General features: G+C 45.2%; 1 long non-coding RNA gene across 1 annotated transcript in view; it reads left to right on the plus strand.

Annotated features, from left to right (window-relative positions):
- LOC138182687 (uncharacterized) overlaps positions 1-4,495 on the plus strand; it is a 240,271-nt gene extending 235,776 nt beyond the window's left edge. The window contains exon 7 of the long non-coding RNA XR_011173857.1: positions 4,477-4,495. This is a non-coding gene — a long non-coding RNA (uncharacterized LOC138182687). The remainder of the gene's footprint in view (positions 1-4,476) is intronic.
- The last annotated feature ends 21,060 nt before the right edge of the window (positions 4,496-25,555 follow it).

Genomic DNA, 25,555 nt, shown 5'->3' on the forward strand with positions numbered 1-25,555 from the left:
TTGATCGCGGCGTTCGCAACCCCCTATGGTTCTTGCACCCTCTCGGAATCCTGCAAACGGTAAACGCGAATAAAAAAAAAAAAAAGAAAAAAAGAGAAGTGGAAGAAGATAGAAAGGGGGAAAAAATAGACGAGTCGTTGCGTCGAATCGCGACGAGGAAATTTTTGCCTGTGTTCCGCCCCTCGACAGTGTCATTGGCAATACTGTCGAGAAGAATATGCCGGTGAATCGGGTCGTAATAAGGGGCGGCAGTCTCGAGAGATTCGATTGATCGGTTGTTCTGGAGACCGAGAACCCTTGCGCAAGGGTTTGCTAATCGCGTATCGAGACTTCAATCTCTGGTATGGCTCTATAAAGCGAGTGGATCGCGGGGAGAATAAGAAATAATAACCGCCGTTATCGGAACATCCGCATAGCCTCGACATTAACTTTCAATTGGGAATTTCCGTAAAAGTACTCCGTTCTACGATTCCAAGATTCCTTCTTCGCTGTCGCGTGATTTACGAAGGTACGAGAAGGTACCGAAGGTGACGAAAAAAAAAAAAAAAAAAATAGTAAAGAAAGGATGAAAGATGAAAGAAGAAGGAGATAGAATACGTCGTCGTGCTTTTAAAATCATTCAGAGGAATTCGTTCTACAAAGGAACGATGTATCGTTGAAGGTACGCGGTTCTTCTTACTCCGGGAACGAGGGATATTTAATTCTCTGAACCCGACGAATAGTCCAGAGAAAGAGAGAGAGAGAGAGAGAGGTAGCTGCGCGAGTCTCCAGCAGCACGAAGGAGGAAAAAGTGCTGCTAAGTACCGTCTAAGGATTGTCAATAGCCTTGTCCTTCCACGTGTTCCAACGTAGCTCGTCCCGCATGGACGTCACTTTCGAACGGTAAGAAGGAGAAAGCAGAGGAAAAGATCAAAAGCGTGGTGAACCTCGCCTCGCGTCTCCTCGCTAAATACGCGAGCGAGAGAATGGGTAGCGAACGCGCACAGGAAAGCATCGTCATCGAGAATAAGGAGAACGTTCGACTCAAAGAAACGATGAAATCTCGTATCTGTCTGGTTTCGATTAATCAGCGTTTCGCCCTTCGGTCTTAATATTCCAGGTCGAGCGTTTCCTTCGGTTACATTTATAGATCGATCGTTGAATGTACTACGCTTTCCCCGACGAGGATCTTGAAAATATCGGAGACTAATTGGCGATGTTTTCGTGCCGATTCGTCCGCCATGAAAAACGCTTTATCCGACGATTCTTTCGAACGAGAACGGACGTTCCGTTAAATATAGAGAAGCTTTCTCCTCCCTGCCACTCTTCACCAGCATAATATCGTTTATTAACAAAGAGAGAAACGTACAAACAGCATCAAACGATCAGCCAACGAACGGACTACTCGTTCGTGTTCCACGAAACGAGCAAACAATTTATCGTTCGGTGGAATCTCGTGGCCACGTTTCTTCCAATAACAAGGCCTCCAGTGCTTCCAGATTTAGACGTCGGCGAGAAAGAGGAGTACCGAGGATGGGAGCGGGGGAGGGGGTAAGCTTGACGAGAAAAATGGAAAGAAAATATCGTGATGAAGGGTGCCAGCCCCTCCATGCCGATCGATTACCCCGTCGTTTACCTACACCCTTTGCCTCTGTCGCCTTTCTCGTCGCATTAATGAAAGGATCTTCGGTTATTGTACTCATCTATCCGTCCCTCCTTCTTTCATCCTGCTTCCTAGCCCTCTTCCTTTTCCTTTCGGTCTCTCGCTCTCTTTCGACTAACCCCATGAAACACTGTAGATACGAACGCGTAAACAGAATCGGAAGGCGCACAGGTGCGCGGATCTCCGCACAAACGTTCGCACATGCAAGCAATCCCCTGCCACCCCCCGTTAGCGAATCAATGAAGTCGCTGCGCGTGCGCCTGCAACGCTATATCGTTTGCCACAACGATATCGTTTTCCATCGGCTTTAATGCACGCGCGTGTCTCCACAGGACCTCGATACGACATCGTGTACTCCGATCTTGCGAATACGCTCATCGTGGAACGATTCACCCATCCAATACAATATATCGGTCGTCCGTTGCCCACCACCGCCACAACCACCTTTCCCGATACGTCAACTTTTCTCGCGAACACTGGCCAATCGTAGTCGGAATGATCGATTGCCAGGTGCGTGCGCGAACCTCCACGTTACTGGACCTTTCCCCGATGCTATTACGCAACCGATTGATAAAACGATTGCTCCGATGCCGATGATAAATGATAATGAAACGGCGGAGCGATAACGGGCTTTTCTTTCCACCGTATCCTCGTGAAGAAGTAGCAGACCCACCGTTTTCGAAGTTAGATTAGCCGAACGTTTTATCGATAGGTTATTTCCAAAGAAATATGGAAACGTCGAATGGTCGATCGTTAAATCGAAATAGCTCGCGACTCGTTTTAAGGTATTCGTGATTTCACCACTGATTCGAAACGTATTCGTTCGACCACTGTAATCTCCCGTCACCGTATTAGACAGCGAATGGCTGAACGCTAAAAACAAAAATGCAATTTCTCGTTACGCTGAGGGCACGAGTAGTTGCTCTCTGTTCGAGGCAATCCGTAATCACGGGAGCGCGGGACACGGGGCCACCTAACGGTCTAATTTAATAATCCCAGGCTGGAGGGCGTAGAGCCACGTGTTCGCGTTTATCCACGGAAGTATTCCATTGGATTCGCATGATAGGTAGTGGCCCAGGGCGCGGAACGAAACGACCCGTGTCCTGTTCCCCTTTGCCACCGCCATGGAACTCAAGGCTAAACGAACCGCTACCTTAGACGAAACAATTTCACGTGCTTATTTTCTGCCCGTAAATTGACTCCTGCACACAACTCGTGGCAGTCGAGGTTGGCATGCTTTCGTTGGCGATACGCGGCAACCCTGGCAACACGCTGCGGGGGAGAGAACCACCGAAAGAGAGAGAAGAAACGAGGTAAAAGAGGAAAAGGAAAATGGGTAACGTCCGTACGAATCGTGCACACAGGCTACGTGTATCCTCCGTTCGTTTCATTCCTCGGCGAATCGTGCCGGGAGATTACTCGATCTTTTATGCCTCAATTATCATACCGAGCCATTATTAAACTCGCGTCCGACCTACGTATGTACCTACTGGTCTTGTTCGTTTCGTTGGAAAACATTCGCTAGCGAAGGTACGCTTTGAATCCGCCTGCGAGCTACTGTATTCGCGTTGTAACACGCGTTGATGATGAAACAGATTGAACGTACGTGGTTAGAGCAGGCAGAGAAATCGATGAAACGTAGGAATAGATGTACGTCGAAGAATGGTACTAGCTCCTTTCGATGTTTCCAAGGTACGATATTCTTTAACGGTAAAATTATAAATATCTTCGCTCGTGACAAAGGTAGAATATTTATTTTCAGATCTACGCCCTCGCTATATATGCACCCCCGCTTAAAAGCCTTAACACGGTTATTATATTTATTTCAAAGACCTTGGACCTGTATAATATTTACGTATATCAATTCGGTCGCCTACATCATCATCACCTTTTGTTTGAATCCAATAAGTTAGCGAAAGTTTGCGGTCCGGAGGTCCGAAAATGAACCTAAATCCAGCACAATCATCATCTATAACATCGACAGAACTGGCTGCAACATTGTTTGCTCACAGGTCAGATCGTTTTTTGTGTCGAGCACGATCCATAATAACAGAACGGCGCGCAGATAGACCCATTCGGCGTTGGGTTCGCGTAACGGACAATGATGCGTCCTTTGCATGTCGGCATTCGTGTTAAGACTCGAGGCCTGGCCAAATGACCAGCCATAAAGGTTATAATGAGCCTGGCCCCGTATACTACTTGATCGGACCATCGTGCACACGGTTGGCACTCGTAGTCGTTCCCCGTTCCCCGTTCCCCGTTCCTCCCTTACCGCGTTCCTTCCCCCTTTTCCTGCGTTCGCCTCGCCATCCGTCGTCTCTCGTCCTCTTTTCGCCCGACGCCGGTCCATCCTACCGCTCTCGCCGGTTGCTCTTCTCCACGCTGTGTGCGTCGTCTCCTTCGATACAAACTCCGGGGCCAGGTACAGTTGAGATAATCAAAAGGCGTCCCGCATTCGGCGCAACTTCTGGAATTCGCGTCGGTGCATTGTATTCTCGCCATTATCCGCCACGAAAACTTGGCAGAGATGAAACTGCGTTCCTGTCTCCCTCGTCCTCGCACCGTCTCCGACTCTGTACCGCACTTCCCTCCCCTGTCTCTCTGCCTTTAGCCGTTCTTCCTGCCACGAGGGCAGGAAGTTCTCCCACCCTGTCTTCCTTCCTCTTTCCGCGAGATTCCTTCCTTCTTTGTCCCTCGTCGCCTTCGATCTTCTCTTTTTGATACCCGAGCTTCTCACGTGTCTCACGCGAGTAAATAATGAATTCCTGGCTGAGCTTTAACTTCCGAGACGACAGGTCTATTTATGAAACAGGACTTTTTTTGTCGAATTTCAGAGCGTCGCCTGGGATTGTTGGAAAAGACAGCGATAAAAGATTGCACCTAATAACGCGTGAAATTTCTATTTTACACGTTTTCCAGCGAGAGAAGTTGAAGTTCACGATCATCTACATCGAGACTTCGGAGCAAGGTTATCGCACCACAGGTGAGAACGCGATCGCAAGAAATCTGCGGTTCGCGGTTCCGCGACATCGGCGCGTTTACGTCACGCACTGCACAGGATGAAGTCGTGGATGTGCAGGAGGAGCAACGAAGTAGAGGAACAAGCGAGAGTCCGAGGGAGAGACAAACGCGAAGGTAAGAAGGAAAGGGAAAAGAGAAGAAGGGAGACCAGTCGTCGTTCCATGGCGCGCGATCTACGGAACGGTTCATTTTTTTCTTCGCTTTTCATTCCTGCCCTTCCCTTCCCATCGTTCCCTACGTCTTCCCCTATCATCCTTCTTCCCCTCTTCCTTCGTTCCTCTTCGTCTTCGTCGACACGGTGGCTGCACGCGTGTACGTACGCGTGCTCCGTCTTCTTCGTTCGCCGACTCTCCACTGTTCGCCTCTTTCTTCCCGCTGCTTCTTCTCTCGTACTTCTCGCTTTTTCCCCACGTTCACCTTCTCCTTCACCGCCGTCGTACGTTCGTACATGTACCTGTCCATTCTTTTGTCAAATCTCCGCTCGCTTCTTCGGGCCACGTAGCCCACGCTGCTACGAAACGCGGACGTAACGGACGCACGGTGATGGTGGCACAGGTGAAAATGGCGAACGACTCCTTCACCCTTTCTTTTTACCCTCTTTACCAATTCTTCCATCTCCTATTCTTCGTGCTTCCCCTTCCGAACGCGTACCATCTTCTCTTTCCGCGAAGAAAGATACCGTGGAATTACGATGAGAGTAAAGTTACGGCTAATGAAGTTGCAGTTCGACCGTTCTACCATTCACCGATTCCAGTCGAGGCCCAAACGTGCGGGCAACGCGCCCTTCCGCTCGCGCGGAAGAGAGTCGAGTTGGTCGATCGCGCGGCAGATTTATTTGGCCCATGCCGACCCTTTTGTATCGGCATACTTAAGAGCCGCGGGATGAAACGAGAGGAGAAACTGCAAGGGGAAGCTTACTACTACGCGTCCGAGTAATTTAGCTTTCGCGTATTTCGCGATAATGGAAAGTGGATCGGCGATATCGAGCAGGTACCGAAACCTTCTCTTCTTCTTCCTCGTGTTTGACCACGTCGCGGAATTCAATCTCTCTCGTTGTCGCCCGTGATATCATTCCTCGCCGTCGTACTTAATTCGCGTTTATATTTAAGGCGAACATATGGCTCTCGGAAATTCCTCTCTTTCAGAGATATTTTACTTTTTTATCTTAATTGTGTTAGGACAGAGATATTCGTAAATCATCCACGAGAATTGATCTGAATTCCATACGAAGGGGCCGAAGAAATGTCCCGTATATTTACTGAATTGCTTCCTGAGGAGCTTATGCTTAGAAAGCTACGCGACATATGTTGATGCGTGATAAATTCAGTGGATTGAAACAACCGACGGAGAAAGTACCGCTATTTAAAAGGATCCACGGAAGAGTGCAATTCCTCTCGGCCAACACATTCGAAGTGTCAAGCTAAATAAAACACAGAGCGGCGTACTTCGCAAAAAGGAAACGACCGTTCCACTTTCCCGATGATTCAGCTGGAAAGAAAACTCTGGTGAGGAGGCGCAATCTTCGATGATCGTAAAGGCGATACGTGGAAACTGACACTCGTTGGATCGTGGAAAATATCCATAGACAGTGGTTTGAATACCACGAGACGATGGAAGCCTGTTAAGGATACTTTCGTTTACGCGGCACAGTCGTAAACGAGGGTCGAACATCTGCGTGGCGACGTGCCAATTCTATGCGGCCAATTTCGCGGCTATAATCGTCGCCGGTGCTTCGCGTCGATCGTAAGGAACTTTGTAACGTCTGCAGGAAGCGTACAGCCTCGATATCTCGTCAATTAAGACGCCAACTTCGCCATCGATGGTCATGGTGAATGATCGAAGTTCGAACTTCTTTCGTTTCGATTCGTGGGACGACGTCTCGATTCGCGAGTGTTTCAAATTCTTTCGCGTTTTTAAATATTTGACAACCTTTCGTCGTTGTCTCGTTAAAGAACATTTATATTTAAAAATTACTCGAATTTTAAAGTTTACAAGGAAGAAATAAACGAAAGATTTCAACTGTTCCGCGTGACACGTATGACACGCTACAAACGAATATTTAGTGTACATATTTTGGGCTATTAGTTTATCATATTACCGTATTTTCCGCGAATCTTGTTCCGCGAAATGTCCGATATTCTTCGATAATTAGAAAATATCGTTGACATAATATTCCACCGAGAGGAGTATTATTCGCAACATACATATTAGGTCACCCGTATTGGCTAACGAGATGAAAATAACGCGAGCTCCTGCTCGTTGAATTATCCATAAAGTTCCTCCGTTTCAACGACAAGCGAGTGAAATTCGCGCACCTTGCAACAACGCTGTGATTTCAGGCGAAAGACGAGAGCCACTTAAACAGCCGTGTTCTTAAGTCACGTTGCTTTTCTTAGTGTGCGTGTACACGTGTAAACGCGCGCGTTTATTGTCCTGCCGGGCGTTGTTACGAACTACGCAACAAGGCTTCGGTTTATCGCAGCCGAGGGATGTTTTCTCCCCCTTGTCATACTTACTAGCTAGCTACCTTTCGTAGAGAACACAGTCCCTTCGGTATCGATCGAACGAACCGGCTTTGATTAATTACATTATGTAGCGCGCGATGTTCGAGCGGAAATATTGAACGATACCTCTCGCGATTGTTACTTGCACGATTCACGCAAGAAGCGCTTACATCGTACTGCGACGTGTCTGCTAATTATCTCAAGCATCGTTACAACGAAATTACATTGCCAGCCACAGGCGTTAATATATCGTTTGGAAAACCAACAAATTATTCTTTATTTCGTATTTCACATCGTAAGACGCGTATGTGACGTGAACGATGTAACAGATTTATAATTGTACATTTCGTAATTTCTACCAACTATTAGCAGATGTTCCGACACTTACGACCGACAGTGTATCTTTCAGCACAAATTTCACAACTCTGTTCAACATATCCCACCTTTCCCTCTATGACGAAACCTTAATCCTCGACTGTTCTGAAGTAATAAATAACGAATTAATTGGCAAACAGCTCGGCCAACAATTAATCTTGCATTGTACTTTATCTGTGAAAAAATGAAAAACATATGCAGCAGAGAAAACACATCTGTTGTATCTGTCAGCAATTTGATCCACGCTACATCGAATGAGGGTTAAACCTTTACAAATTGAAATAAGACTCTATCGACTTTGACGTTGTCTCGTGTACGATTCTTCTACATTCGTTATAAAACGCGGTTTAAACTTAAAAATAAGCGAACCGGAAGGAGGAGGATCGTAATTAATATAGTCACATGCCAATTAATTAAGCAGCGTCTTTCGAAGCAGACGAGACTCGAAGAAACATCGGTGACAAACGCTCGGTTCTTCGCGTCGAGGAAGTCGTTCTCGGAAATAAACGAGCGGAGGGGGCGAGAAATTTTTTCGCGGTCTGGGAACGTTCTCGAGTGTGACTCGATATTTTTAGGACGTGACTTCTGGTTCGATTAATCATTACGTGATAAAAGAAAGGAACATCGTTGCTGCGCTAAAATATGTAACGGATGCGCATAAGTTGGAGTGTGCGTCGCGTCGCTCGTTTACCGATACAGTGTTCTCGTCAGTATAAATAAAGCGGAGGCTGAAGGAAGAGGCGCGTAACGCTACATGCAAGAAACCGTGAACCACGGACCACGTAAAACATACACGCTGCGACTGACGTCTTGTGTGTTCCCTTTACGAAGCTTCTTCGAGGAAAAATCGTGATCTATACTTTATACCTCTGTACCTCTTGAACGATGATTTATCAACTAGTAATTTTAGTAAATTGACAGATTAGAAATTGGTAGGCTATAAAATTCTATCTTGCGATACTATCTTTTTACGTCGAGTAAGATACCTTAAATAACGTGTTTCTTATCAAACTTCTTATAATAACGCAAGAGGATCTATTAATACCGATAACTTGTAACTTGTGACCCGCGACAATTTCACTAGTAATATTGTTAGAATTAGGTATGCGAGAGAATCCTGCTTCGAAGAAAAAACGATCGACCGTTCTATCGAGTTCGTCCTACATTCTGTAAAAGCGTTAGAAAACGACGAACGAAGAGTACGACTTGATTTTACTGGCAAGAATTCTTAAAATGTATGAAAGCAGGCGTCAATCGTGTCGCAATTTATTTCATACTTTTTCGTTTATTCGTTCCTATAAAATGGCTGGTATTTTTAAAACGTTGTTAATGCTCGACAAATTCAAAGAATATTAATGGTGGCATCTTACAGGAATTCTTATTGGAAGAGTAAAACGCGTTGCTCGCAATTTTGCAGCGATTTCATTCGTGAGGAAAAGACGAGGCGCGGGATTATTCGGTATTCTTGCGCTTCATTCAAGAACCTAAATCTCCTGCCGGTTTAATAGCTTCCCTTTTCCTCGGTTATCTCGTGATTGATCGCAAAGAGACCCAGGATCCGTGCTCTGTTTCCAGCGTGGCTGAAAGTTGAATTCAAAACGCTACGAGCGTCCGGAATCCCTGAAACGTACCGCGTTAAATCCTTCGTTTATACTTGCGCAGATTACCAGCGCGCCCTTTTCCGCTTTCCGGTTTATCTGCTCTATACCCGGGCACGCATTAAGCGCAATTTAATAACCCTCTTCTTCGCGAGATTTCCTTTGACGTGTATTTGCCACGATCGAAAACCTCGCAACAATGGTAATCCACTTAAATGATCGTCGGAAAATCTCACGAGATCTCGCGGTTTCTATTTAAATTACATATGCTATCTAAAATAGTAAGCATTCTCATCATCCTATCGATACTGAACCAACGTTTTTCGACGAAACAGGGAATCGTAAACGCGAAAGAAATTTTCACCGACATTCTTCTCTATTTATTTCCAACAAATGGAATACGAATAGCCTTCCTTTCAACAATGCCAACAACAATGCCATTCAGTCTCCCCTATTCAGAAATATGTCCAACAAATCAATTTACACAAATCAAAAGCTACTGGTCCCACGAATTCACATTTTTTCCCAGGATCCACGGCGAAACGAGCGGGAAACCGGTAAGCCGTGCAATTAACTTCGAGGCTGGTGTCACGACACCCGTATATACACACATATATCGTCGATAGGACAGAATCATCGATGCGTAATCCTGACAAAAGTTTGTTTGCACGCCGGATCGGTATGTAACATGTTAATGCAGACGCGGCGCAGACCGCATTTGGTCCGACACCGGGCTTCCCAGTAATGACAATCGGGACAATAAATCAAGAGGGTCCGGTAGAACGTCGCAAGAGGGGTGGCAAGCAGGAGGGTGCAATATGCGGGCTGAGATCCGCGTTAACAAATGTCTCTATTCGCTGGCTACGTGTTTCTATACACGGCAACCCCCGATGAGCCGTAAAAATCACGGATTGGGGTAGGTCCTTGCGGCACATGGTGTTAATTCTTCGTTGTTCCGTATACTTCCACGGAGACGATGCCACCCCCCGCGATTATCGCGTCAACCGTGAGAAATGGGAATATTATGTCACCCTCGTGTGTTTGATGTTCGCGCTATTTTTTACGGCACCAGGCTTGTTAAGAGCAGAATTTGTAGAGCGGCTACATCGTTGTCGTATCAACACCTTTGCTACTATAGTGAACTAAAGTAAAATATCCATCACGGATTATATAATCTGTTTTTTTGTACTTCTGATCAATATATTTAACGATATAACAAACTTTTATCTTAAGCGATAAACTGCCTGAGATTTTTTTTTTAACTAAGAACATCAGTTATACACTAATCTCTATTTAATATTATTTAATAAACTTATACCCAGTTAGTATGTAAATTCTATGATAAATACGATGATATGCAAATACTGTTTATAGCTGCTGTAAATTTGAATTAATCTTAAAGCGTTACACATATTATGTAGATACGCGACTCTGGTAACAAACGTGACGAAAGAAAATGCGGGGAATATGTATCAATCTTTTTACTCGTAACTATACTTGTTAGTTTAATCTTGTAAGATTAGCGTAGCAATAATTCAGAGATCCGCAACTTGGGTACATGTGATTTAGTTACGAATGGGTATCCTTTGACCCGTAAAATAAAACGATAATTGTTTGCACTAGTCGAGCGGAAGAATTTTGTGGCAATACTAAAAGTAGCAAGGGTTTCTGTCGTTTGGAAGGGCAGCATTCTTTGTTTATCCGAGCGTTTATTTCCCAGGCTTTCGGTCTCGCTGTCATCGTATTTCGATCCAGGTAGACAGTAACGTTCACCGCACGTGTTCCATTCGTGGAACAGGCATTTCGGGCGGAGATTCCGCGGAGACCGCGGCACGTAACTTTGTTACGAATAATTCCGGTTTAAAAACGCAGTGTCCTGGCCTGTTGGGTTCCTCCCGCGTGCGATACATTGTAGCTTAACCCCTACGCTGATCCTGACGAACCGGTTGTCCCTCTTATCTCGATGTATTTGAATAAGTTTCGGACAATAATTTCTACTTTGCGTACATAAAGTATGAACTTAGCACGACAAGCCAGTACAAAGCCGCCTCGTCCAAGTAATGATTCTTTGGGAACTGCTTTTAAGCGGACACACGCCCCTCTTCCAAAGCTTTCGGATATCAGCGACGAGCCGGAGGAGCGATATTTTCGTGCCAGTCTAAATGCCTTCTCTCGAAAGGTGGACCGAAGGAATTAAGATAAAGCGTAGAGACAAAATACGAAAGAGTGTCATAAAGCAGAGCAAAAGGATCAGTTAACGTTCTGTCGAAGTCGAAAGTCGCGTTACTGGTTCTCCATTTCGACTTCCACTTCGACTTTCAACGACGACTGTTCAAAATGTATATCTCATATTTCAATTTTTCTTTTTAACCTGCGTTTACGTTTTCACGAAATCTTCGATCGATGCTGCCGTTAACGCGATCTTTTCGTGGTATCGCGTGCCCATCGCACGCAACAAAACAAAGATTAATTTTGCAGACGCGGCGCGATTCCATCTAAATGTTCGCAACCACTAGTGGCGAGTTTGTGGTTCGCGTGAAAATTGGAACGTACTAATCGCGCGACTCCGCTCGGACCTGGTGTCGAAAGTCGTCGTTAAGCGGCCGCGGTCTGTACGAGCGGCTTAAAGGGCCGAAACGATAAAGGTAATCGGTGCCCTCGACTAATGTAAGTGGCGATTTAGCGCGCGAAATCGATGGAAATTAAAATACATCGGTTAAACGCCGGCTCGCCGGGGCCGGCACCAAATTGTCGTTTAAGTATAGTCCGCGCGAGCCTCTCGTTCCATCGTGTGCCACGGTTATCGAGCTACACGCCAATAATTTACCAGGACTAATTCGATTCGCTGTATGGAACGTAGACCGGTCGAACTTCGATTGCAATTTCTTCGCGGAAAAAAAGAAAGGACGAAAACTGTTGAACCATGCTACTTCACGAACGTCTTCTTCCATGGAATTTTATGTCATTACGAGAGAGATGGCGGTTAGCCTCGATCGTCGTTACAAGTTGAAACAGTGTAATAACACGAATCTTCTTGGAAAAGGGCGTTTGAGAAATTTTATTCCCATGATTCTCACCTTCGTCGATCGTTCGTGACTTAAAAAGTACAGTAAAATATTTAAGAAGACAAAACGTACATTCGTGTTCGTAAGTATTAGAACACTCGCAGAAAATGAGGTTACCTTAGAAACGATGAAGCTAGGAATTATTTTTGAAACTTGAGAAAGATAGATAGAGACTTGGAAGAATCCTATAGAATCTTAATCGTAAATAAATAATTTGCGCGTTCTATGTCTTAAAGTAGCATACGATTTCAGGCAATCGTTTATTAATACTTTTATCGTCTTCTTTCTTAAATAATCTAGCTTTGCATTTATTTCGTACAAAATGAGATTCAATGAAATTCGGGTTAAGGAATCTCAATTGCGACGTGTTTCTCTTGCAACTCGTACAAATAGAATCTGAAAAATTCTTACATCGTTATCTTATACGAACGCAAAATCATGGTCGATTAATCGTTTCTTCGATAACTTATGGTAATACAGTTAACATTTTATATGAAATCAGAAAGTTCCCTAATGCTTATAAGCGAAAGTGTGAAGTACCATCCCTTAATAGTTGAAGATCATTACCGTATAATTAAAATACCGAAAAAAGCGTGGTTCTAAAAACGCGAATAAAATAATAATACCGACAAGTACGATAGGGTCGGAATACAATCGAACGTATACATCACAAACTGGTGCCTCGACTACTTGCAGTGTATTAACGTTCCATCGTGCTACCGGCGTTACTGGCGTGACTCTGCATTTCGGTGTAAATCATCGTCGAACGCTGGGATCATCAACCGTGAGCCCGATTGCCGTATACGGGAGAGGGGAGCACAATCATCGTCGTCGATCGGATTTTTTTGCGGATCGTCGCTTGGGGGCAACGATTTTTGCGCGAATTTCCTGATTGGATCGCGTTAATTACGATCCCGTGCACGCGTTTCGATGACTAACAGACACACACACACACACACAAAAAAATCACGATAACGACGTATTTATTGTTCCGTGAAGAGCGAAGCATTTTGTTGAATCTATGAGTTCGAGTAGAAAAAATTATTCTCGAAGTTTGAAATAAAGATTAGAATTGTAAGGAGATTGGAAAAGATAAAAGATACGAAGTATTATCCTCTTAAAATTAATGAGAGAGTTAATCTGCTCAAAAACTAATTACAGATTGCGCAATTTGGAATAATCCAACGAGTGATCTCAGCGAGTGATTCCACCGGTTAAACGGTTTCATGCGGCGCGAAGATAATGAAAAGCGTATTGCTTAACCACACGAAGCCGTCGCGTAAGCGTGACCTGATTAATAAGCAATTTGACGACGTAGACCATGCATATCTAAATACATTGAGGTTTGAAACTCGCGCGGCTCAATCCTACACCGGTGCATACGTACACGTGCGTTCTCGAGATTGCAACAACGTTACCTAATTAAATCATGCTAATTTCTACCTAATTCGAATGCTTTCCTCGTTCGATCACGAACTGAATTTTTATACATACCTTTGCGAGCGAATCACAGTAACGAATGACAAAAAGTGAAATAAAATCTGAAAGACACGTAGAATTAACGAGTATTCATCGAAGTCGATTCGGCAGAGGATCGATATTCGTAATACGTTTAAAATCGGCACGTTGTTGAATAAAGGCGCGCATGCCTTGTGTGGGCGTCGTGTCGGTTCTCCGATTCCTTTTTACGAAGGGACCACGAGGATATCATCTGAAGCTATCGATCATCGATACCAGATTCAGCTATCCTATTGTGTTTCCAGCGGGCCACGAGTGTGTCTTACTTGCCAGAGAGATTATTCAGCGGCTTTCTCAATAGAACGGATGGAATGTGGCGTGATTAATCAAAGACCAGTCTTGAAACGTATCGGTTTAATTAATGCGTTCACGAGTTGTACGCGTATAGTTACGAAATCGTGTTTGCGGCTTTAGTTCAGTTTCAAGTTGCGGAAAACTAAACGCGAAACGTTACTTCAGTTCTTGCGTATACATAATATATATAGTATGTATCGACTATCGAATGATCATCGAGTTTATTCTCCACCGCTATATTTTCCATTCAACTTTCGAGCTTTAAATCATACACTGCTCCGTTTATACCTTTTTCTATTTTCTTTTTTCTTTTTATTTTATTTTATTTATTTATTTTTTTCGTTAAATCGTACAGGAACATCTGGGACAAGTCATATCTCTCGCTTGACTGCAAATAGAGTAAAACGTAAAAGTAGTAGTAGAAACAATCGAATAGCGTAACAAAATCTATCATCCTTTCTATTATATGATCCGATTTTTCCTAAATTCTTCCTCCGTACAGTATCGAAACGGTTTGCGTATTCCAGACAGGGAAATCAGCCGCGCGATCGCCAGGAATCGCCACTCGATTTCCTTAGTCTGAATCGCGTTCACGGCTGCCATCGTTCATTCGGACAGCTATAACCGCCGCGTTCAATCATGTGCTGCAAAAACAGGCTGATTCCGCGGCAGACGTATCGCGCTTTCGAAACGTCGCGTCGCAGACTTCGAACCTCCATTTCCGGCTCCTCGAAACATCTCGAACACACCGACACGGTAGGATATTAACCTTGATCTTAATCGCGAGCACACGGTTGCTAGTCATCGAAAACGACGCCGTTGACCTTAATTCCCCTGCGTAATCCTTTCACGACTACGTTCGAACGGCCGTACGAGTAGGCATAAATAATCGCCGGTAGAAAAGCAAGAGTCCAGTGGCCAGAGTCTGGTCGACTCAGCCGCCTAAACGCATCGCCTCTAAGATGATAAATACCTCATGATAAATTTTCATCTCGCGTGATTCACACACACGCGTACGAACACACGAGAGCATAGGCAGGCGTTCGCGAGCGGATACGAAGCGGTCGCTTCATCAGGATGGACGTGAATACGACGTATTTAAGACGGTTTCCATCTCATCCCGCTCAACATATACTCACATTCGAATCGAGGTGGCGATAGTCGCGCGTAAACACTCGGACACGCCTGCTATATAGGCGAAGCACGTGTGAGGTCCTCTGTTTTTGTATCGTGGCTCGATTCTAGCCGGTCGATCGTAAAATTCATGGGACCCTGTAAAATCAGATTGCCAATTTACTTGCGTGCCCGCATTTTCACTTATACCCGATAAGTATATTTCAGTCTGTCGTATCCTACCTACTTTTTGGGGGGAATTCGATTCGTCTTGTTTCCCCTGTTACGTCGTTCACCGCCGAGTATCGAGCAGGTCTTTAAGTAAATGAAACGATCATTGACTCGGTAGAAGGGGGCCTTATTGCGAGTAACGAGCCGATTTATTAAAAACGACGTCGTTATCCATCGGGTGTGCGGTTACGGCGAGCCTTTGGTGTTATATGATTCCGAGAAGGAAAAGTTTAGGGAAGAAAGTAAAAAGTAACTCAGGAAATAAAAGACGGAATAACTTTTAAAAGACAGAAAGGCAAATTATCGTGAAATAGAGAATCCTTGTCGTAGACAAATAGTAAATTACTTTTAAATCGAATGGTCTTCCTTGTATAAATTGGTAGTCTAAAAGGCATGAATTACAACACACCTGTCTACGGAGTTGGTTTTTTGTACCAATATAGAGAATCAAGTTATAATTAAAAAAAGTCCACCCGACAGTCGGTCGACGACCTGGCTATTTCTAATCATAGAATTAACCTTAATTACCGTTTTCTACAAAAAAAAGTCACGAAGGATTGGAAATTCCATGAATATGGCAGTCTTCGATGCACCGCGGATTTAATGTAATCTTATTGCGCTATGCGAATGAAATAATTGATTAATTACTAATTGATGAAGAAGCCGTCAATGAGCGGTATCCGGCGAGAGCACAATAGAAGAGAAACGACGCCGAAAGCATTCAGTATTGGAGAATCCTCGAAAACAAAGGTTATTTACCGCGACGTTAAAAAATGAGAAACCACATCCTGTCTTTAATTGCTTATCGGAACCGAATTAAATTTACAATTCCACCTCTCCTCGCTGGCCGCGATATAAAAGCGCGACTTCCTACGAAGCCCTTATAAATCAACCGTAATAATCCCCGAAAAATCGAAAGCTCGCAGAAAGCAGGGCATAAATTCCCAGTTTTACATTTTATCGCGCGATCGTTTATCAAACCTCGACGTAAACTTCTTCGTGTTATTTTACAATGGCGCGCTCGTTAATCTGCGATTCTTTATCGTCGCGACGTAGCCGTGAGTGTATCGATAATTTCGAAGCTTTCAATCGTTACGAGACCGCATTTCGAATCGTTCGCCAACGCGAAGATGCGCGCAGACCTAATCGAGCTAACCGAGCTTCCGTGAAACGCGTTATAGCAATACGCGGCAACACCTAAATAAAGGATCAACCGTCTCTCGTGCTTCGTCGCGCGGAGAACTCGCTTTTCCCCTCGAACGCTTTCCGCGTCCCACGGGATTATCAGGAGTTTCGGTCTCATCTCCCCGTCCTCGTTCTCGTCCTCTTCTTCGTCGCGCCACGACTCGTGCTACCCTGTCGCGTACGATCGTCGCGTAGAAATATTCCGATTTCAAAAGGCGGCTCGACTCCGTTGGTTATGCTAATGAGAGGCGATCGCTCGCGAGAGCGACATTCGAATGATACATCAAGCGAATAGTTTTTCTCCGAGTAATTACAAGCTTCGATCCGCGCAGGAACCCGATCTAAACTCACCGGACCGAGACCATCGGCCGATCTTAATCCTATCAGTTACGCGTTATTGCGAGATAGCGAAGTCCTTCCTCACGCGGATGTAAGACCAGTCTCCGACGACGAAGATCGGACGTTAGAGAGAGGAATAGACAGCTCGTGGAACAACACGAACGATCTTTAATCGAGGATTTAGTTTCCCTCTATACATCTATCTTTCACTGGCTACACTAAATACCGGTATGGATAATATATATTCTGTATGCGATAGGACCACCTATAACGCTAGAGATAGGTTCCTCGTATAACAGACGTTTTTATTTTCATCTTCTTCGCTTACGTATAGAATACCTTAAGGTGAAAAGACAAATTCTTCAGCTTCAGAATTTTTATGTTCTTTCGTTTTCGCTTTAATCGCGTAGCACAAAAGCGTTAGAAACGTTTCTATCATCGTACGAATGCGTACCGCGTTACCAGATATGTAAATATGAAACCGGAATTTTTGTATAGAAAATACACGTCTATTGTATGAAAATGATTAAAAATATTTTATTCGAAGTATTGCCCATCGCTAGCTATACATTTTTCCCACCTGTCTGGCAATTGGTGGATGCCACGCCAAAAAAAACTATCGCTCTTTTGAGGCAAACCAGTCATCGAGCCATTTTCGTGCATTTTCGTAAGAAGTGAAGTGCTGCTCAGAAAGTGCGTGTCCCATCGATGCAAATAAATAGTAATCGGACGGAGCCAAGTCTGGTGAGTAAGCCGCGTGCGAAAGTATTTCCCAACTGGACGCTTCGATCGTTTACTTGACCGGTTTTGCTGTATGTGATGGCGCATTATCACGAAGCAAAATTACTTTGTGTTGCCTTTTTTGATATTCTGGTCGTTTTTCGCGCAAAGCTTGATTCAAATCGATCATTCGTTGTCGGTAGCGCTCAGTATTAACGGTTTCGCCAGGTTTTAACAGCTCGGTGGTCTTTTTCGGTGGTCTTCCACGTTCTTCGTTCCTCGCGTCAAAATTGCCACTTCTGAATTTTTAAACCACTCGAAGCACTGTGATTTACCAAGAGCATGCTCACCATAAGCTTCGACAAGCATTCGATGCGATTCCGCAGCAATTTTCTTCAAATGGTAACAGAAAATCAACGCTGTCCGCAAATCGTAGTTTCCAGGCACAAAATTTGACATGTTCAACGCTATTACAAACTATGCTGTTGTATGAAACTTGTATTGTTCTGAGTCGAAAATGTTCGTGAGATGTCAACAAAGACTTTGGCATCAATGACGCAGTTTAGTGATAACTATATTATCAACTAGGGCCATCTATAGGCACATTCCGGTTTCATACTTACAGACCTAATATACGCGACGCGACTGCCCTATATTTTTGAAATCGTAGAACACCAAGTTCGATGTTGCAAAACGAAACACGATTACGGGAGAGGGACGTTAGGAACGATTATTCCATCCACGAAAGGTAGTTTTATCCGGAACGGGGCCGCGCATCCGGTCGTTTTATCATCGGCAAAAACTAAGGAATCGGAGCCAAGGGCTGGTATTTCCATAAATTCCCGAAATAATATCGCATGGATTTCACGCGGAGCGGCGGAATGGCATGCACTTAAAGGTTTCTGCGGTTTAATCCCATTGGTTACCCTTCGGTATGCAAAATCTAAGCTCCCACGGCCGGTAGATACGCGGCTGAACGAACGGAGCAAAGCCAAGGGAACGGGGGAGTGAGCGCGCGTTTGCCCGCTCGCGCGCATCGGTTCTCAATCCATTTATACCGGGAGAATTCTTATCCCCGGATTAATCGGTCGTTCGCGACAGACCTGCGCGCCAGGTAAGACAAGCTTAATGCATCCGAGATGTATCGGGACCGGGGCCAGCAACAACGTGTGTCGCCTCCGTTGATCCGGTTGCAGTTTCACTTTTATTCGAACCGCCATTAGCAGCCCAGACCGCTCTTACCGGTCGCGGGATGAATTAAAGCGTGAAGGCCAAAAGGGATTATCTCGAAGCGATAAAACATTGGCCAAAAATGTTGCTACGCGGTCTTGACGTAGCCATTAAGCGTGTCCAGCCGCCGTTGCCTTTGAAAAAACATCGGCTTCCATCATTTGGATAAAACTGCGACAATGTGTGACGGCGAGGCTCCTCAAAGATTTCTCTCGCAACCTGCGTTGCATTCTCGGTTGCAACGTTGCCGAAGATTCTTTTTAATTGGCTCAATCTCGGCTTGAAGAAACGGGCCGGCACGGCGATTCAGCTGCGCGATAAAACCGTTGATCGAAAATCTTGTTTCGCGTGATCAACGCGCCTATTAACTCGTTGCTTGCCGATTGTTTGTTTCCAGGGTGGTCGTAAATAGTTTCACTTATCCGCGTCGGAGACGCGGCACGCCGCGCCAACTGGTAACGAAGCTGCCTTGGTGTCCTTTTAATTTGCCACGATGCGCAGGGGCCGCGTGACGCGCGCCATTTGTAAGCAAACGTTCGCTACGCGGCGCTGCGTTCCTCGGCCACCTTGCGCTCCAATCTTGCGGCGCAATATACCCCTTCGCGACTCAACTAAACGGCTAAGAGGGGGTTGAAGCTGCCTCGAGGAGATGGTGGTGATTTCGTGGAAAAAAATTCTTTTATTACGCCTCGATGCGCGAATGGTTTTTAAAAGCTCCTAAAAAATTTCTCCGCTCGGAGTTTATTTTACTCGCGTTACCGTTCGCTCTAAAGACGAACTAACAAAGGAGCAGCCTCGTTCGGAGATTATGCGCTGCTCGTACGAGACAATTCGCGGCCGGAAGTCGTACGTTAATTCAGCCAAGGGGGAAAGACAAGGGTGAGAGAGAGAGAGAGAGTGAGAGAGAGAGAGGGAGAGAGAGAGAGAGACGAGCGGGAGAGGCACCAAACAAAAAAAAAAAAAAAAAAGGAAAGGGAGAAAAAAGGAGAGAGGGAGGACCTAACAGCCACGGTCGAGGGACGTCGAGGCGAAACATGGCAAAGAGAAAAGCCGCTTATATCGCTGGCTTGGAAGAGTTTTTCAGCTACGTAGCAGAATATACGATCAAGAATATAATGTAACGTTCTACGCGCTACAATTCTGTTGAATACTTCACCGTTCTTCCATCTTTGCTCTTTATTCTTTACTTATACCTACTCGGTATCCCTTCCCGTGTTTCATCTCGCAATTTGCGGCGGACCGTGCGCGTCGGCAAGAAATACGTTCGTTCTCCCTCTCTTTATCCCTCTCTTTCTTCCACTTCAATATCCGTCGGTTTTATCATGGTTTCCAACGTTACGCATTATATCGTTACGAGACTTTATTTTCGCGTAAATACCTTGAACTAGCTCGGTGTTCATCCTTGAGCGCGGCTCTGAGGTGGCTTAGTCGCGATTTAAAACGCGGAGATTCTGATCGTTTAAGTTTAAAGTCGGCCTCGTCCCTACAATTCCCGCGGAACCGTTGTTACGCAACCAGGGGCACAGACCGATTTCTTTTCTCTTTTTTCATCTTTCTTTTCTCTTTTTTATTTTTTCTCTTACCATGCGGTAAACCGCGACGGAGCAAAGAATTCGTCGTCGAGGGAACGACGCTAATGCGATGTTTAAAATAGGACGATTAAGTATTCACGCTGGTTCCGTCCTGTCACCCTCCACCTCCAACGTCCTCTTTCTTTGCTCGCATAACGTTGCCCCTTAGGTAGCTTACGTTATCCGATACTCAAGAGTCGGGCAACACAATCTCCTCGAGACGCGGTAATCTTATTAAATAGGGCCTTCCTTTGTTTTACGACCTTTTTGCACGGGCTTTAAGGCCTTAAGCCTGACGCCTCCGCCTCACATCGACCGTACGCCGCACACCTCCGCCACCGTCGGGGATACACGTCGCGGCGTATATACGCGCGTTTTACCCTCTGGATGAGCCTACGAAAATCCCGTTTTGCCAATATTGAGCGCGCAACGCCCAAGAATGGTCAATTATTTACGACCAGTGATTGAATTTCCTTTTCCTTTTCCTTTTACTCCGCAACGAAATCACCTCGCCTTCTTAGCTTATGGGTCTGTGATAGTGTCTCTCAACGATGCGATATAGATGATATTTTTCGGTTAAATTAAATTTTTCCAAAGAAATTCTCAGAATCGTGGCGTTATCTTTGATAAAAATTTGCGCGATATGGGGAAGGATCGAGGGAAGTAATTTCAGTGACATTTCCATCTATGGAATTAATCAGTAAGGTCGGATCGTTATTAAAAGTTCGATCGAAGATATCGACATAGCAACCATATCGAGGGCCACTCCTACGGCGTTAATTTATCGTCGAGAAAGAACGATTATACAAGCAGAGATAAGCTTGAACGCTGAGAGCGGGTCGTGTTCGCGAATCTGTGTAGTCGACGAGAGTTTTCAGTCGACGCTTCTGTTGCCTAAGCGAATTAATCGCGAAGCTAATCAAGCTTCCTCGTGCACGTTCTCGCTCGGTTGCCAGCGCACGAGCGGGTACCGCTCGTTGCCCCCTGTGTACCATCTCGTAGTTTCTCTTCTCTGATATATCGAAAAATCGCTGGCCGCGATTGATTTTAATTGGCGGTATAGTCTGAAAACGTGGCGCGTTGCACTTTAATATCACAGTTGTGTAACAAAGAACGAGGTCAACATTATCTTCGTTTTCACCTTTATCTTCCTTCTTGTCTTCCTTTTCATGTTCGTCTCGGTCTTTATCTTCGCGTTCGCCACCGCGACTATGCTTTGGGTTTTCATATACCTGCGCACAGGCAGCTCATTTTGCAGCGGATTTTTTTAATATTTCCCCCCGTTGTTGTTTTTTTTTTATTAAAGCATCTTTCTACCCTCTATAGGTTTCACCCTCTGCGCCCTTCTTCGCGCCGATTTGCAGCCGCTGTTTTCTCGGTGGCTCGGTCGCTATATCGGGCAACCGATCCGCTCGTTCGCGATTTATCATCTGCGTTACGGAATCCGCGCTTAGAGGCCGAGCAGTTTATGGAAAGTGATAAATTAGCAAAGGTGAAAATGATACGTCTCGGGCATATCTTCCGTCCGAGGTCCGTAATAAGATTAAAAGGCGAGATACGGGTAGGCTTGGCTACGTCCAATGATGCGTCCTTCGTTCCATGTGTGCACTGGTTCGGCTAGGGACCTGGTGTGGCTGTACGCGCGAGAGCATCAGCCAGCAAAGCCAGCCAACGAGGAGAGACAGCGAGCGAGCGGGACCGCCGCATTCCCGGATTAAAGCGCGTATAGTTTGATGTAAATTTAAGGTAGCTCACGGGAGGGATCCTTGTCTTTTTTCGGCAGAAACATCGCGACACGGTATATGACTTAAATCAGATTTAAGCCTGCCGTTGTAGGTGCGCCGTGGCCACGGTTCTTCCCTTCTATCTTTCCTTTTTCCACTCCGTTTTTATTTTTCGGCTCTTTTAAACGGCGAACGAGCCTCTTCGCTGAACGGGAGCCCGGTTTTGAGTTTAATTTTTAGCGATAGCTCGGGGAACCGCGCGGCCTCCTCGTTGTTTTTACTTTTCTGCTCTCGTCGAGCTGCTCGTGCAATAAGCACACAATGCGCTCTTGCAAAACCGAATAAATTTGCGATGAACGTCGCCAGTGTTTCCCCGCTGCAGAAAGAAGTTTGAGAACGACAATTATCGCGAGTTTCACTCGACGAACAGACAACACTCCGGTTTCGCGTGGAAGTTGATCACACACGAAGGAGATCCGAACATTCTCCAACAGAGGAGACAGTATAAAAAGGTTCGCGAACCGGGACGCAGGAAAAATACGAACCACGTCCTAGAAATTCGTCGACGTTACGTTTATAGTCAGGACGCGAACGAGACGCGAAGCTCGCGTTTTCACGCACCGCGAGACGGCCGCCGCGATTTCCTAATTACCGCCTCTAAAAAGCTCGAATTAATTAAACCCCCAAAACTCTGGCGCTGCGAGTTTTCCGGCCGCGAGATACAATTTCGCGCGTCTGCGGAGAGAGCGTGAGTTTAATTAAACTAAACACGAACAAAAAAATTCGCCACCGAGAAAAAAGGAGGCGTAACCTCGAGGAAAAATAGTACAAAACGTTTCTGGCGACAATGGAAATGACTCGGACGAACGTTCGACTCTAGTTTCGTTCGTACGTTTCGATTAAAAGCACGAAACACCAGACCAGATACCGTCAGTTACGCTACGTGCACCGCGACTATCAATTTCTCGATGAACAGTGAAAACATTGCAAGATTTTTCCCCGTGTTTCCTTAACATTCCTAACAAAATCCTTTATTCGTCACGTAGCCAACATTTTGTCGAACAATAGATCGAACCATTGGCTATCATTTTTATCTTCACCTTGCCAAATATGTATTAAAAGTAAGTATAACAACTACAAGACGTTGAAATAATGTATTCAATAATTTATTCGTTCAATGTAATAATCACTTAGAACGATTTCGTATTTTATACTCTTATCCCTTGCGTATTTGTAGGCGAAATCCTACCGTAATCCCAGTTACTCTAAAATTGCGAGCCAGTACATGATCCCAACGCGTAATAAGGTTGATGATCGGATATTTAGCGGATAATCGGATAATACGCGATTTTGCGCCACGTAACAAGACAATATCGAGCCGATCGTAACGCACCTTCCCTAATCCTCCGTTCTTCTAGGTAGAGGACGGATAGGTGGACAGGGTGTAGGGACAAACTGGCCATGAAACCAGCTTACACGAGGCCACTTTGCTTGGACGTTTTGATAGGCGTGTAAATAACGGCCGGAAGAATATTTCTACAAACAATCGTGCATCACCGGTCGGGAGCCTAAGCCAGGCTCAAGATAAAATCCCGGTTAAACTCTACTAAGTCGTAGGTAAGGGCTAACATTCGGATGTGACACCGACGTGATTACGCGCTGCTAACGTGCACGACGCTCCGTAATCTACGATAATACGCGCTCCTCTTACACGAACGATCAAATAAATTATCTTTATATTCGAACGAAAAGAAACGCGTAATGCCAACGGACGAACGCGATGGAATTCTCGTACGATCGGTTAATTCGCGCAACGAGCAATATCGGAGCCGCTGGATCAGGCTAATTGCGTTTGCGAGCTTATCGCGCATGAGGGCCTGGCATTTGGCGAAACGGTAAAACAATCATCCGTCGGTGATTACGTGCAATTATCGCAGCGATTGCCTAGGAGAATCGCGAGCCGTGGGAGCCGTGAGAAACGACGGAAGCGAAACGTACTCGTGATGGAGTCTGCGACTTTGGAAATGATGTACCTACCAGGGAAAATGAGATTCGTGCCGAAATTGAAATATCGCTTGAAATAGCTGGCACCATGCTGGATGTTCGTAATTAGCGGGAAGCTCGTCCTACTTTTGTAACGTTACTTTAAACTGGATTTAAGAATGCAAGTTATTCTCTTTGCTATTTTTGAATTGTAGATTTACAATTTACCACAATTTAATCATACCACGTTTTAATTTGATATATAGCCAGGACCACGTCGCTGAAAATATCCACAAAAAGGTATTTTCGTGGGTCTTTATTATCGATCACCGACGAACTACCCAGCAGGAATAGAGTTTTCATGTACGAAATTCTTCACACTTGGTTAATTTTCGTCACCGTGATGAAGGGAACATCGAACCATCTTTGTGGATTACGCAAACCTTCAGTACCTTTTTTCAATAATTCTGAAAAATCGCGAATACCGTGCTACTCGTACACGAATTCGCGACAAGCTTTATATCGCGAAACGAGCAACGAAAGTAGATGGAGAAGCAAAGTACGGTCAGATGGTGCGACATTCCCGTCACGTAGCACTGCCGTTGCACGGTACCGTTCGATATCACGCGTTCATTTATTTATATGTGTCTCTTTATTTGTTTCGTGCCGACTGATATAATGGTGTGTCCAGAGGCGGGCGTTCTGATAAAGCGTGGGCATGCCACGAGAAAATGACCATAACGGAAGACACGAATTACATGATGTAAACGCGCCACCTACGGCGAGACGGGCCGGATTGAATTTAATACTAATTAAAAGTAATAAATCGGCGGACGAATGATTTCTGCCCGCGCGGCGAGCAGTCGGTCCTATTCCCGTCGGTTTTGGGGCCCCGGGGCCTACGCCGCGTTTCTGCCGAATTAAGTCGGACAGTATCTTTTTCTGACTTCGCCACGAGAGAAATGCAATTAAAGCGAGATCAGAGGAACTCGTCTCTCGTCCGTGTACGTTCGCCGCGGCGTTCTGACTTATGAGTCGCTGGAAAAAAGATTGGCCGCGTCATGGAACGCGGGTTTTAATATCGTTCAGCTTCGCCGTTGTTGTATATTTACAGTCTCTTATTAAGTCACCCGCGCCGTCTCTCTTTCTCGCACGGTCTACCATCTCTGTTTCGTATTAACTCTTACTTTGTGCCTCTTATTACGTCAATGGCTCTTCGTTCGGCCTCGAAAACAAGCCAACTTCTTTGAGAACCGGCAAGAATTCAAGCTACGCTGCAGAAAGAACTAAGTTATAAAATTTGAAGATTCTAACGTTGAAGGTTTGTAAAAGGTTTCATTAAATGATTTACATGCGACTTCTTTGAATTTCGTGACGAACTTGGAAAACGAAAGAAAAGAAAGAAACGCTGTAACGTATCTCGCATTTATATCAAACCACAG

Source organism: Bombus flavifrons, chromosome 8 (genome assembly GCF_040668555.2).
Source record: "Bombus flavifrons isolate JBK064 chromosome 8, iyBomFlav1_principal, whole genome shotgun sequence".
NCBI classification, from domain to species: domain Eukaryota; kingdom Metazoa; phylum Arthropoda; class Insecta; order Hymenoptera; family Apidae; genus Bombus; species Bombus flavifrons.